Source organism: Thermobia domestica, chromosome 18, assembly GCF_964235325.1.
Source record: "Thermobia domestica chromosome 18, izTheDome1.hap1.1, whole genome shotgun sequence".
Lineage (NCBI taxonomy): Eukaryota > Metazoa > Arthropoda > Insecta > Zygentoma > Lepismatidae > Thermobia > Thermobia domestica.
In genome coordinates this window covers 133215993-133226267 of record NC_137471.1, presented here as the reverse complement: position 1 = coordinate 133226267, position 10275 = coordinate 133215993, and the positions used below count along the sequence as shown (strand labels likewise).

The 10275-nt window shown below is 32.2% G+C and overlaps 1 protein-coding gene across 6 annotated transcripts in view; it reads right to left on the bottom strand.

Moving 5' to 3' along the window:
* Positions 1 to 2098: 2098 nt before the first annotated feature.
* Shab (potassium voltage-gated channel shaker cognate b) overlaps positions 2099 to 10275 on the bottom strand; it is a 534267-nt gene continuing 526090 nt past the window's right edge. For all 6 annotated transcript variants that reach the window (XM_081746248.1, XM_081746247.1, XM_081746249.1 and 3 more), the window contains one exon: positions 2099 to 6910. The gene's annotated coding sequence lies outside the window, so the exon portion shown is untranslated. The remainder of the gene's footprint in view (positions 6911 to 10275) is intronic.

Here is a 10275-nt window from a genome sequence, read left to right as displayed (position 1 = left end):
GATAGACGTTGAGATGCTTAAACCTGGAAAGAGAAGTGTTTCAATAACCTTTAAAACACCTCAACTTCCATCACTGAATCATGTAAGCAAAAATAAAGCTAATGACGTAAAGAAGTTGATGTCTTATTTTGACAGTAATTCAGAAGAAATTAAAGAGTTCTATTCAAAAGATGTACAAGGAAATACTAGTAATGCTGAAGACAAGTTTCTATATTCTGAAGCATCTTTACATTAAAGAGGATTGTGTTATTGTATTGTTTTCACACAACATTAAATATCCTAACATTGTATTATGTACTACTGCTTTAGTTGGCATTTCAGTATATGACTATGAGTTTTATAATAGGTTTAAGATGTGAAAAACAGATTTTGTTACTGTGGAAACCTCTGTTCATGTGTTAATTTAAAAGAAGACTTATTCTGATATTATGTACAAAATGTAATATACTTAAGAGCCCATTGAATTTAAACGCTTAGAATGTATAACAGCTAGCTTAATAGAATAAGGAAGAAACCTGCATGAAAAAGTGAATATGTTGAGTTTTGTAAAACTTCGTAATTTTTAAACTTTTTTTTTTCCTCAACAAAGGCCGTTAGCGATAAACTTCAATTATCGCTTCATCAATCCCTATCTGTATGAATGACCAGGATTATTTTTTTTTTTTTTCAAATCTTTTGAATCAACGATATTGAGCACAACTTACCAAAAAAAAAAAAAAAAAAAATTAATGGCATTTGTTCAATTTTGTTAAAAAGGTTCTTAATTTATATACCGGTACGCTATTCACTAACTGTAGTTTGTTGGGGAAAAAAAAAATTAATCAAGGCTAATGTTTAGTAGACGATTTATAAGAAGCTTAAGAAATGAAAATTGAGAGTGTAAAACAAGAATTAAGCTTATTTTAAAAATTTCTTTTTTTTTTCATTTTCTCGTCGGTATGCCTTTTCTTACTCATTTTCCTTCCTATTTCCTAATATAAAATTCTCTCAATTGAATAACAAAAATCGTTATAATGAAAGTTTAGTTGATAAAGATTACGCATACTAATTTATGACTTAAGATGATTAAGTAGTACAGGGTTAGCATAAATGATTTATTCGTTTTGAAAAGGCAAGTATTACACGCACATACATAAAAGATATCTGAAAAGAACCACAAACTCACTAAGTTTGTACTGCACATTCCAGGTGGCAGTACGAGTCCATTATCTATCCCAGTTCGTGACGACTACCTAAACGATAAACTTCTACATCGCTAGATTGAGTTTATTAGTGAGAATGACCTTGCTTTGCTCCTATGGCCTCCCAAATCTCCTGCTGTAACGCCCTGCGACTTTTTTCCTGTGGGGTACATTAAGGATCTTGTTGACGTACCTCCACTACTGCAATCTTTAGTTGAGCTCAAAGAACGCATCCGTGCTGCAGTGCAGACAATTGACAAGGCTATGCTACAAAACGTATGGAATGAGCTTGAGTATCGTCTGGGACCTGTGTCGTGTCACCAATGAGGTACATATTGAACATTTGTAGAGTGTGTATAAACTTGACAAGTTCATGGTTATTTTCATATTTCTTTCTTGTGTGTGTGAAATACTTTTGAAAATGTAGCCTTTTCAAAATGAACGAATGATTTATGTCAGCCCTATATAATTGTATTAAATAAGATCATTTTATAGATACTCATTAAAGACAAGACACCAATATTTATGCCAGCCCTGTATAATAATATTAAATAAGATCATTTTATAGGTACTCATTAAAGACAAGACACCAATATACAGAAATTATCTTCACTTTATCAGAATTTTTTATGGTGGTAATTATTTCTTTATCATTAAGTTAATATACCTAATCTTTAGTGCATTTTTGATGTTGAATGTCTGTTATTCTCTGTAAAAATAAATAAATAAATAAATAAAATTTTGACTATAATATTCGAATTCCTAAATATTATGATGTGCGGGTACAACATAAACTTTAATTATCATTACATCACAAGTAAACATAATATTATTTCTTCTATTTTTTTAAAGGTATAATTAAGAAACTTGGGGTAGAGATGAACAGTGCATAGGTAATTGATGAACGTTGTACAAGATTAAAATTATTTCATGTATTTATTGTTTGTTCATTTTTTTCTTATTTTTTTAACGCGTTGTATCAACATTTACAATATTACAGAAATAGAATAAAAGTCCGCATAAAAGCTACTGTACTACAGCCATGGGCTTTTCCTTCTTTTAATTATTATTTAAAAATCATATACTCCACATTGCAGAGATTATGTTAAGATAGATCATGCAACTAATTTGGTAGGATTATTTTTCTCATCTTTTCTTTTACTTAAAAAATTGAAATTATTATATCACAAATTATGTCCAATACACCATAAACAAACAGATAGGTTTCCGAAGTCTGTGCTCTTTGTGATCGTAATGTTTTAGTTTTGTAAAGAAAATAAAAATGTCATATTGATGTTTTAGTGTTAAAATTTTAAAGTTATTAACATACAGGTTTACTTTTGGCGCGCCACTAGAAAGAATTGTTGAAAAATTACAATTCTTTCACTAATTTCCTTCTTATTGTCCCCTAAAAGGTTTCAACTGGGCGACATGAAAATATCTCACTTGGCATAGATGAATCAGAAGTAATTATTGGAAAACTAAAATTCTTTTACGATTTGCGTATAAATACGGCTTCAGATGTATAGCATAAGTACTACAGAGGAAAAACAAACCGACATGTGCTAGGTGGTCACTAACAAGCAAGAATGTTATCTAACCGAGTCAGAGCAGGGCGTACCTAGTGGGTCGGATGCGTCCAAAGAAAGCAGGCGCGTTAGCGATGGTTGATATTCCCGCAAGCAAGTAGACTGGAAAGAAGTGGGTTCTGGCAATGATACGAGTTTCAATAGCACTTGTCATGATTCCATACTAGTAACGCTTCATTTGTAAGTATACAGGTTCTGTATACTGTGCAGAAATATGCCGCAGGTGTAAAATAGCATCTTTTATATGCACTGACCTATTTTATCCGCCGTGAAGCGCTTGTAATGATTTTACATTAGTAATCCTACACTTGTGAACTTAAAATGCAGTTGTATTACTTTGTATTTAATTCTGTCGCCTGCAGACATTTGTTTCTTATAAACATGTCTTTTCATGTAAAGTATTAAATTATACCTGTAAATCTTCTAAAATATGGTGCGCCAAAACTACACCTGCACCGTTACTCAAATAGATCTTCGTGTACTATTAAGACTAAACTTTTTTTTTATGACTAAAAGCACTCTTTTTAAATATTCTCTCGAATTTTACATCATAGTTGTTAAAACATATTAATATAACGCAGTGTAATTAATTAATTAATTTGTGTTTGCTTTGTAGCTAAGCTACACGTGATGATCAATACTTTTCACAGAATATAGACTCTATTTTTCTCTTTTTCTACGTACCTATTTTGTTTGAATGAGGAAAAGGAAAACTTTGTGTGTTTAACGTGTTTTGAAATGGAACATATTGTAATTGAATACTTAATGTGAAGACGTAACAGGAGCAACACACTGCTGCAACGTAATTCACGGCAATGTGTAGGAATTAAAAATTAACATAACAAAGATAAGGGACGGTATCAAAATAAATAATGCATATTTTTATATATACTGTGTATACAAAATATCACGTTATAGTAAAAAAAAATGTTTTGCAGCCATAACACATTTGCATTATTAGTTTTTCATAGATCTGGCAAGATTGTATAATTCTAATTTGTGAATTTTTCACGTTTAGGTTAACCATTAATGGAAATAAAGGAAAAAATGGGAACAACACTTGTTATGAACAATATATAACTTACATTTCAATATTCCAATTACAATTCTTCTTATGAATTCAGTGAGACAGGAAAGACTGCAAACTTAATGCATTTTTTTACTATAGTGTTTGGAGTAAGGTAAAGGAATGCATTTTATTGTGCTTTTTTCTTTTCAAAGAAAAGGTAATGGTGCATTACACACTGAAAATAAATAAGTCAGTTGTATAATTAGAAAAAAACTATTGCTAAATTCAATTACATGTGATCATATCTCACTCTTTTGCATTTTTCTTTTGTTCAGAAACAGAAATAATATTAGTAGTATTCAATATATATTTTGTGAAATTTTCAAATTTAGTTAAGACACCCATCGTATAAAATGCTCTATAAAGTACTTACCAATTATATTTAATTCTTACTCAACATTTCAATTGTAATATATTTTGTATATGTATAGATATTGCAATTAGGCCCTATAAAATATTTCCCCCTTTTTCTTAATCTATCAAAGCTTATGAAGGACAACAAATTGTTCAGCATGGTTTGAAGCCATGTCGATAACCCATACATTCTTATTCATACTGTGTACTCTGATAACACATACATACATACTTACATACATACAAACAAACAAACCTATATGTTACATATTTATAGATGTATATATATTTTTTTTAATTTGGTTTGAGCGTGTAAATTATTGTATTAATGAAAATATTACTGGAATAGCTTTTGCAAAGGGTTTTTTTTCCTTCTTAACAATTTTATAAAACCTAACAAGAATGATCTTTATATCTTCGTTTTTTAACAATTAACTTTACATTTCCACTCGTACATTCCGTTTTCCAATAATAACGCACTTATTTTCTCATTTCTTTCCTATTATTTTTATAAATATAAATGTTTTAGCAGGTTTGTAATGCACCACTAGATGTTACAAGTAAAAGAGATGCAAAGATGCAAACTTTAAAAAAAAAAGGTCGCAAGATATCAACAATTTTACTTGGCAGAATTAATGCCCAACAGTTATGCCCCTTGTATACATAAATAACAATCATAAATCTTGAGCCTTTAGGACATTAATCACGTCTTGAGTATCAAGTTTTTCTGTATAAGTATAGATTTCAGCGTTTATCATACGCACAAAAAATGCAAATCGTACAACATGTGCAAATATATCAATTGTAAAAAGATGACATCATTAATGTGATTATAAGCATACCTTTGCATGTTAGTCTTTTTTTCTCATATACATACTCAAAACAACATAGTAAATTCTTCAACGTTATTTTCTCTTCAATGTAACTTCCGAGTTTTCCCCATAAACTTTCTCTGCGATATACGTTATAGCACGATTGTATATATAGATATTTATATATGTATATACATACACACACACTCATGCATGGACGCACACAGTTTCATCCGATTCAAAATCACATACATACATATGCTTTTTTTTTTATCATTTACACACATCCACTCTAAACTGTGATTTTTGTTTTCAAAAACACAGTGTCTTTTATGATCATCAAATATGTCACTTGAAGATAATGTGCAATCATTTATATATATATATATATACATAACTTTTCTCTTCTTTCAACATGAAAAATTCACCATATTTAAAGGAATTGAAGCACAACTATCACATACCTAGCTTTCAGCCATTGATTCTTGTTGCTCGGTGGGATGGCTCTTGTTTGTAAATGTCCTTTGTTTATAAATATTTGTTGCAGCAACACAGAAACATTGACTGGCAAATTGTTTTTATTTGTTTTTTTTTTAAATGTTAACTATTCACTCACAAGTACTTAACACGTCTTATGATCACAGGTAGAAAGCTTCACATTGTTTTATGTATCCAATTACTTGTTATCCACACGCACAAGAATTTTGTTTTTTAATTCACGATATTGCATTTCGAACAAATTTGTTGTTGTCTAAAAATTTTATGTCTACTTTTTTCTTTTAAAAAAACTTTTAATTTCTAACACAATGAACTTTTCTTAATTTTAAGAGCAAAACAGTAAAGGGATGAGCTACAGGGATCCGACAACGAAGTCAGTCTTTCTTACTAAAATTTTTGTGTAAGTCTTTTTTTTTTTTTTTTTTTTAACCTCTAAATCTTTCTCTCCATTGAGAGAGAGAGTGACTTGTATGCGTACATATTTATAACAAATAGATAAAATTCAATATTACTTTTGAATCTCAACTTTCCTTTTATATACATAGATCTTTTTTTTATGAAGCAATGTAACGTGTTAAAATGCACCCTTTAGTTTCCCAGCTTATATTCTAAAACCAGTTTCTTAGATATTTGAAACAGTAATAAGTTTTTATTTATTTTTTTTTCTATTGTGATTTTTTTCACTATTCGGTTCTCTCTTGTGCCAGGCATACATTCAGATTTTCTCTCGTAAGGCCCACTCATCAACTGACAATTTTTTTCTGTTTCTTTTTTTAATATTCTATTGCAGTATCTATTCAAACACAAAGGACATCATTTATAAACCCCCATTTGTTTGTTTTACCCCAACAACACAGCCTTTACACATAAATATAATGAACAATTGTACAGCACAGTTGTTATATATATAATACCTTTGTTTTATTTTGGCTTTGCTTGCTATCAACACAACATGGAATGTGTGCTACACTTAACTAGCTGTCTAGATTTGAACGAACATTGAACGCTTACACCACTGCCCGAAAAACCATCCATTTATAATTATTTTATCAGATTTTTAAAAATATATTTTATTTGTAGGTGACTCTTGCAGAGATTAGAGATAAAGATGTATTGATGCTTGAACTTTCAACAACCAACACAACTTACTTTCCAAATGACCCTCTGCTCAAGTTCATTAGATTTATTTTTAAAAATCCGGCTTTTTAAATATTACGCATTATTTCCTATTCCAACTCTATTGCTGCTGATGTTCCATTTAGCAGAATCCTTCTGGGATAAACAGGATTTGGTGTCTCAATCGCAACACAAAGGCTGGTTGTCTGAAATACTACAGAGCAGCTCGTAGCCAGCTGATGACCCGATGTGACCCCACAGATTGGAGATAGTTAGTCTGGCAAAGAGAGACTGAAATGTCAAAGAAAGCATTAATTAGTCACAACATATATTAAATTCAATTCCAACTAAGTAATACTAAACATAATATCATCCAGAGTCGTATTTAACATTTTGTAGACCCATGCCATTATAAAAATGGCGCCCTCTCCCGCAAAAACATCAATGAATACCAGTGTTGTGAATTTGAGACACTGGCTTATTATGATATTAAGCTGAAGCATGTGAGTAACAGGGAAAGCGAAAAAAAAGTCTTTTTCGAATTTCGTCTGAGCAAATTGTGTAAAAATTGTCATTGGGTCAGAGTAGTTTGCATGCAAAATTGCAGATTTTTTGACCAACTTCTTACCCTGTTTCCTGAAGATGAAACTTTGCTGCGGCCGAAGGTTGGCAACAAGCACATCAGAACCACAATTTTTACCTTTTTTTTTTGTTTGTATTTTTAAGCATAAAAAATAAATCAGGTTTTAAAGTAATACATGTTCTTTATAATATATTTTAAGTAAAAGATATTATTGTTGTTAATGAGTTAATATTCTAGTTATAACCACAAGCACGAATCGATTTATGTTTATCTAATTTTTCTGAAGTCCATGTATTTTCCACCGCTTTGTTGACTTTCACTGCGCTTGAGAATTTCCAAGAATGCTAAGCGAAGAGCGAACGTAACACAACACGTGACAGACACAACATTGTTAACCACGTGAGTGAGGTAAAGTAAAGAAGAGTGAACGAAGCAGTACTACTGAATTCAAATTTGAAGCTGGACTTGGACATGAAAAGAAGTTTTTCACAAATTTTCATGTCACTACCTCATATATCTGCTGCTGCTTTTCGTACAGGACTCTCAGATAGGTCATCTGCTAAGATAGTGACTGTTGCTCTTCAGGATACCGGCGTTGTCACTTCAGAAGACATCGCTTTCATAATAGATAAATCGAAAATTCGTCAGGAAAAGGAAAAACTGACGTACGATTTGATGAATGAAAATGGTACGAAATATAAGCTTCGCGGCCTTTATTTCGATGGACAGAAAGGGGAAAGTTGGAAACAAATTCTACGGAAGAGAGATGCAAGAAAAGTGAAAGAGCCCGGCTCAATATATCTTGGACGTGTTCCGCTTTCAGGGCATAGAGACAAAATAGCGAAAGCAATTCTCCAGTTTCTTGAACAAGTGGAACAGACACTTCACAACTACTTGTGTTGAGATGCGATGGATTTAATGTGAATACAAGCAGATTTAGTGAAGTAATGACATGTGTAGTGAAACAGTTAGGAAAAGAGTTGCAGAAGATTGTGTGTCTACTTCAAATGAATGAATTTCCTCTTCGCCATGTAGTTAAAAACCTCGATGGAGCATCTCCCAGACCAAACACTGTATCTGATTTGATTGGGAAATGATTGGCTGCTTGTGAAGAATTACCTATGGTTTCTTCCCAACCGATTGAAGTCCGATGGGTTAAAACAATGACTGATTTCAACAATTTGAATATTAACCAACAATACCTTCTAGACATTTATCGAGCTGTCTCTAATGGTAAACCTATCAAAGAAAACCTCTGCACTAATTGTACAATCTTCGGTTAATGACTTCGTCAGGAAAACTGTATCTTTACGTAAGTACTCTTGTACTTGAAAAACGTTAGACTTGGCTGGTTCGGTACGTGGTTTGAGTCTATGCGCGTGTGTACTTTGAAATTAAGTTGTACCTATAATGCTCTGATAGATCTCGATACTTGTGGAAAATTGCTGAATTGACCCAATTTCTTCCAGAAGACATTATACAAGTTTCCCACTCATTCCGACGTGTTAATGGATATTTCTCTCATCTTGAAAAACCTTGTGACGTCACCAAAATAGAAGTATCCTGGCTAAGGAGCCACTTTTTATGATCTACCTCCTGCAAGATACGTATATCCTGGATGAGGAGTCCGCTTTCTGTTTTGAGGTTGAGAGTCTGAAGATTGCATATGGAATCCAGCTGGTTAAGACCAGGTCGTGATCAATCGGATCTCACATAACCCTGTGATTTGTTTACAATTTCTTTAATAGGGACACCTCCCATGAGCAACGGATTTATTTTATTATTTATTACCACTATCTATTTACAAAAAATTCTCATAAATTCTTCAATTTGACAAGAAATATCTGAAGTTTCTCTTTTGGTACGTTTGTTAGTTGGTATTTTAACTTGGTGTACATTAGCCCCCCCCCGAACATTTTCCATGATTATTATTGGATTTTTGGATTTGATCGTTCTGGTATTTGTAACTCAACTTGTAATTTATTAATTGTAGCTGTGGAAAATTCAAAATTGCTACTGACCAGACTCCAACTGACCAGATAATGTGTCTGAGAAAGGCTATATTGCATAGCCGAAACTGTAACACACACACACACCCCAGATAGCACGAATACTTGCGGCAAATTTTTGCTTCGTTTAGTGGAGCAAACAATCTGAAAGTTTGCGAAGGCAAAATTTCTTAATATTTATTAAAAGCTTTCAATATGATCTGCAAATTTTCGCTGATTTGTAAAAATAAATTCACCACTGCAATTAACTTGCATCTTTTCTGAAAATATAGCGTTGAAAGTTTGCCGTCGCAAACAGTTTGCAACTCTGTAAAAAAAAAAAAAAAAATGTTTCGAAAAACTTGCTGAAAGCAAATATGTGATGATATTACCGAGTGCACGCGCATCGTACCCAGAATTCGCTGCGCTACATCAACTGTGACAAAACAAGCGGGAAGTGAGAATCGAGAAAAAACAATACACCAGAGAACTCCAGAATAAACTCACTGGTCTCTTATCAGATGTTTTTATTGACCCAGGCAGCCTGACGTTATTTTGTGAATGTGTGTGAGAGATATGATCGTTGAGTAAGTAGATAAATTGCGATATCCTTTGTCTGTGCGTTTATCGTTCGTAAGTTTCTTATCTTTGGCAAGTAGCTAAAGATGTTTAATGCTTGCCACTACGAAAAGACGGATCCACATTATAAAAATATTCATGTTTCATAAAGTTAGGTTTCACTTTATAAATTTTGCAGCAAACATTACCTGATACATTTGCAGCAAACATGATCTTGTGATCGTGAAAACACTTTCTGCAATGTTGCTGCAAACTTTTTAATATTTTCACCAAATTTATCAGCTCATTTTCGGAAATTTTGTCAAAGAAAATTTGGACAAAATATTTGCAGCAAAGTCCTGGCAAACTTTCTTGCTGTGCAGTCGCAAACATTTCGTTTGTATTGGCAGATGTTTTCATTTTCTGAGGCAACTTTGCTGCAAACTCAGCCAGCGTCAACCTCGTTATTTGCATTAAACTTTCGGCAAATTCTCTAATTTGAAAAGGCGTTTTTTTGCAAACTTTTT